The 5,500-nt window shown below is 40.2% G+C and overlaps 1 pseudogene; it reads right to left on the reverse strand.

The window, feature by feature from the left end:
* Positions 1-1,029: 1,029 nt before the first annotated feature.
* Positions 1,030-2,289, reverse strand: LOC121454711 (annotated as a pseudogene).
* Between the last annotated feature and the right edge of the window lie 3,211 nt (positions 2,290-5,500).

Consider the following 5,500-nt stretch of genomic DNA (forward strand, 5'->3'; position numbering starts at 1 on the left):
CTATATAGACATCAGTCCTTTGGAAACTTTTACCTAAAATTAAACTATAAAAAATATTTTGACTATTGCTGTTGATGCCACAGTCTAGCAATTGGAACTAAGTTTTAAATTTATTTATTTATTCATTCATTTTGTTTTTTTTTTTGAGACAGGGTTTCTCTGTAGCTTTGGAACCTGTCCTGGAACTAGCTCAAGTAGACCAGGCTGGTCTTGAACTTATAGAGATCCGTCTGCCTCTGTCTCCTGAGTGCTGGGATTAAAGACATGTGCCACCACCACCACCCAGGAAGTTTTAATTTTTTATATTAATATATACCATTTTATTGTTTTTAAATGAGTTCATGTTCAAACACACTCTTGCCAAGCTTGCATTATCATACACTCTCAATATGATATACCTTTAGAAATGAAGGTTTAAAATACCAAATTAAAATTATGTTGTTAGGAAAAATGAATTTTCTTGTTTAAAATTCTTGGGGTGGGTTTTCTGTTGTAAGAGGCAGGCAGTCTTCAGTCCTTCAGGGTACTGAAAAGTCTTCACCCACTAAACCCCAGTGGCATTCTTCACAATCCCTTCTCAGTGAATGGAGAAAGCCGTTTTAGAGTGGTACTTCAGAAGCCACTTAGTCACACTGCTTACAGCACACTTGAAAAGCCCTTCTTCTCCTTCTCCTTCTTCTCCTTCTCCTTCTTCTCCTTCTCCTTCTTCCCTTCTTCTCCTTCTCCTTCTTCTCCTTCTTCTCCTTCCCTTCTTCTCCTTCTTCTCCTTCTCCTTCTTCTCCTTCTCCTTCTTCTCCTTCTTCTTCTCCTTCTCCTTCTTCTCCTCCTTCTCCTCCTTCTCCTCCTTCTCCTTCTTATTCTTCGTCTTCTTCTCCTTCTCCTTCTTCTTCTCCTTCTTGTTCTCCTTCTTCTCCTCCTTCTCCTCCTTCTCCTCCTTCTCCTCCTTCTCCTTTTTCTTCTCGTCCTTCTCCTCCTCCTCTTTCCTCTTCCTTTTCCTCCTCTGCCTCCTCTGCCTTCTTCTCCTCCCTCTTTCTCCTCCTCCTCATCTTCACCACTTCCAGCTTCTTGGTCTGTGTTTGAATCACTGTCTCCTTCATCACAAGTTTCCTTTTTAATAGCTTTGTACTTCTCTTCATTTTCCATAACATCAAGGTCCATCTTGAAAACACTAAGAACATCTTCTGGATCATAGTCATCCTTCAAGCAGAGCACATTGGTAACCTGATCATCTGTCACTAAATCAAGTCCTTCCCAAATAACAGGGTACTCCTTAAACCTATCCTTCCATATAGCATCACTTTAATCGTGAGCTTAGTTCTTTGGTCAGTTTTAGTCACATGTAGAATGTTTCCCAGGTGTTCAGAGAGAGTATTGAATCCTTTTGGTGACAACGAGGTTAACTTGAGGCCACACTCCTTAATGATGCCGATAGCTACCTCAGCGTTGTCATCTGTTGGTCTCTCCAGCAGACACAGAACCTCATGTGCCACATTGTGGTTGATAAGATGTGCCACACATTTTGAAGCAGTCAGGTAAAGTTGCTTATCATTCCTTTGATATCCTTTCCAAAAATTAAGAATTAGTCTCTTGAGGATTAATTCTCCAATCTGTGGGAATTCTGAGTTGATTTCAGTGTAAAGATGAGCGAAGACTGGAGAAACACTCTGCCCGCAAAACAGAACTGGGCAGCAGTCCTCTCCCTCTGACTAGATTTTCTTGAAGGAGCTCTTGGATAGTAACACTTATATAGAAGATGTTGACCTTGTTAATAAGACCATTGGTTGATTTCTCCAAGGCCTCCCAGCTCATCCTCTGGTAGGCTAGACCGTTTTTATCTGTGATCTGCTCCTGCATCTCCCTGAGTTCTACAGGAAGAATATATGCTCCCCTGGTTCAAGTGAGCAGTGGATCCTGCTCATCCTTCCTCTTCTTGTGGCAGGTTCTCCCTGAGTAGAACTCTGGGTTACTTGGATCTTTCTTCTTCTTCTTCTTCTTCTTCTTCTTCTTCTTCTTCTTCTTCTTCTTCTTCTCTCTCTCTCTCTCTCTCTCTCTCTCTCTCTCTCTCTCTCTTTCTGCATTTTTCTCAGTCCCTACTTAGTGACTCCATGCTGTCTTTGGAAGAATACCCTCTTCCCAACGGCTCATAGTCAGAGGGGCTGTAATCAGAGTAATCTCCATTCGGGGGGACCTTTCTTGTTCTGCATTCTGTCTTCTGAGGAGAAGGAGAACTGCAGCTCTCCTTCTGTTGTCACCAGGGGAGTGTTTCTTGCATGTCACACTTCTTTTCATTTTCTGGTGTCAGTTGACCAAATAAACTAGATTCCTCAAATTGGTTCAAGAAACACATACACAATGGTCTGAATTACTTGACAGGTTTTTTTCTGTCTCCACACACCTCCTCTACTGAATCTTCAGACCAAAGGGGCGATCCTGTCCCTATGAATCCTCAAACAGAATGATGTCTCTACAAAACCTCAGACTGAATGCCAAGTTTTAATTTTTAAGAGACTCCTTTTTCTTTTAAGATTTGGAACATAAAATTGATATTCAGTGCGATATTTGCTCTAAAGTTTTCATTTTTATATAATTATAATGTTTTATAATACAATAAAATGCTTTTATACACATTCATAAAAATATCACTATAATATGTACATTGTCCGTATATTATCCATGAACTTAAAGCATCATAAGAACATATCAAATTCTCTACAGCTGAAAGTGTGGGTGCCTGTCTCCTGAACGTCATTTACAATGATCATTCTATCTTGAGAAAGCACAGGGGAAAACAGCTAGGAGCGACATGCCCTTAATCTCAGCACTGGGTAGACAAAGACAAGAGGCTAACAAGTTCTAGGCCAATCTGGGATGCATACCAGCAATTTTCTACTCTGTGTTAGGAGTTGATCAGAAGACCCTTTCTCAAACAAAGGAGAGAAGAGGGAAAGAGTGGGGGAGAAGAGAGTAGAGAGAGAAAAGAGTAGAGTAGGGAAGGAGGGAGGAGAAGAGAGAAGAAGAAGGAAGAGGAAGGAAACCTCTGTGCAGAATGTACTCTATTTCCAATCTGCTGAGCATGGCCAGAGGTGTTTGTGTTGGCACCTAAGGTGGAGCTCATGGCTCTGCAGAGTCGTTTTCACTCTGTCCCCAGTTCTCGTGTGACCAATGACCTGCATCTCTAAGACAGTTCTTAAGATTAGTGACACATATCACAGCCATTAACATTTTTTTTCTGGCAGTGGAAAGTTAACAAACCCTCCAGGGACTACATTCTTGGCCTTGTCTTTTGATCAACTGCTAGCATAGAGTACAAAATATTAACCAGACACCACATTCCCACTGGGCTCCAACTGAGCTTTGATTCAACTTGGACTTGCTATCAACAGAACTGGAATGGTCAGCTATTAACAGCAGGACACATTATCCATCAGAACTCTCTAAGACAGCCTGGAATACAATACAGATCAGAGGAGAATTAGTCCCATAGAATGGAGGTCTAGGAACCTGGATATCCCTGACTTTCATACCACTTGAGGCTCCTTCTCTGACAAAGAACTGCCCAGTTCTCTTATTTTTCAGAAAGGAAAACCAAAGCTTGGAGATGTTAACCCACTGCTCACACTCACACAGTAAATGTGGGCAAAAGGAAGACAGGAAGCTGGGCTCAGGACCACCTTCCACGGGCTTCCACCCAGTTCACAGCACCTGTCTGTCCTCCTCCCAGTTCCTGTTGTTGAAGCCTGAATCATGCAGACTTCTGTCCTAACAAAGCTATGTTTTTTTTTTCTCCAAATTGAAATGCTTCTAACTCAAACTGGTGTAAACTAAATGAAGACTTTATCATTTAACATAAATCAAAAGCTTGGTTGGGTCTGACTTCAAGTCCTTGTAGGGGATTAAAGATGCTATCTGGTCTGAGTTCCCTTTCTCTGTGTCTCTCATTCCTGTCTTTGGTTGTGCTATCTTCATTCTTGAGAGAGCTTCCTCATGGACTCCAGCAGGTGGAGGCAGCCAACCTTAAAAGCTGGTAGTCATCATAGAAAGAAAGCTGTTTTCTCCTAGAAGCTTATGAAATTCTTCCCACAAGCCACACTTACCTGGATTGGTCATGTGATTTTTATTGCGGGACCAGTCACTGTAGCAAAGTGGATTGATAATCCGATATAGCCATACTTAGATGAGCACAGTTAGAAGGAGACTTGAAGTAGTAATATACCATAGTACCGAGAGATGGCAAGACCCTGAAGGCAGTATAGAACTGCAGGAAACTCAGCAAAACAGACTGGTATTATCATGACTTAATAGACATAAAATCTAGGTTCTTGTTTTGTTGGCACAAAGTACTGTACTAGGTCCATGCATCATACTAAATATTCACATACCTCCCTATGAGGACATGTTGTCATCCAAGTCATGACATCCATGAACATGAAATGTCTATTTGTTTCAGTTCTTCAAGCAAGCACCCCATCCTATTCATTCATTACAAGACCCCAGATTTTATATATATTTGGACTTTTGTATCTTAGATTATCTTTGTATTCTAAAAGACTGGATGACCTTGTGGTTTACATCCTTGTAGGGATTGGCAGGAGAAGTCAGGAAATTACAAGTAGCATTAATCTTGGACAAATGATGAACTAGAGACCATTACAATATCCACAAAAATATTAAATTAATTTCCAATTTTCTTAATAATAATTTTTATAAATAATACCGAAGGAGTTACTACAGTGGCAAAATAGGTCAAGAATATCACACAATGGGAATATCAATTATCAATGACTTTTATGTTTGTAAAAAATGTTCTACTCCACATAACAAGAAAAAAATCACATGATAGCATCAATAAAATTCCATTTTAATTTCCTGGACAAATCCCCATTATTCTGATGAATGCTAAAATTGATTTGGATAGAAGAAATGATCCTATGTATTGTCACTAGAAAAAAAAATGACACATCTTCAAAAAGAAACATTTGGTACCACTTAACCAAAATGAGAAAAATATATCTATTCCTTTTAATTCTGCAGTGCCATTTCTAGAGGTCTCTTCCATAGCTGTGCATACTTTGAAGTCTGTGCTTAGTCATAAATAGAAGATAATCACCATAATTCTTTTAAAAGCAAATCATATGGGGATATGTTCATCACTAGGGCAACAATTAGTTAAAGATGATACTTCTAATCAGAGGGAAAGCTATGTGGGAGTTACACATGCACACACACACACACACACACACACACATATATATGGACATATATATATGGATAGAGTAGAGCTCCATGGTAAAACTACACACATCATCCCTCAATTCTGGGACAATTCTTTCGGTGAAGTTTTAGATTTGAAGGTCTCTGTAGGTGCTACCAGATCAAGTGAACTGAACCTGTGACCCTTTTTCCTCCCCTTCTAGCTCTCTGTGATGAGTCCTTGGGATGTGAGTCTTCTGGCAAAGCCTTGGGCCAAGCCGAGGCAGGTCCAGGAGATAGAAAGAATGTG

Source organism: Microtus oregoni, unplaced genomic scaffold, assembly GCF_018167655.1.
Source record: "Microtus oregoni isolate MIOR12 unplaced genomic scaffold, Mior012 000012F_ref0000307, whole genome shotgun sequence".
Taxonomy (NCBI): Eukaryota; Metazoa; Chordata; class Mammalia; order Rodentia; family Cricetidae; genus Microtus; species Microtus oregoni.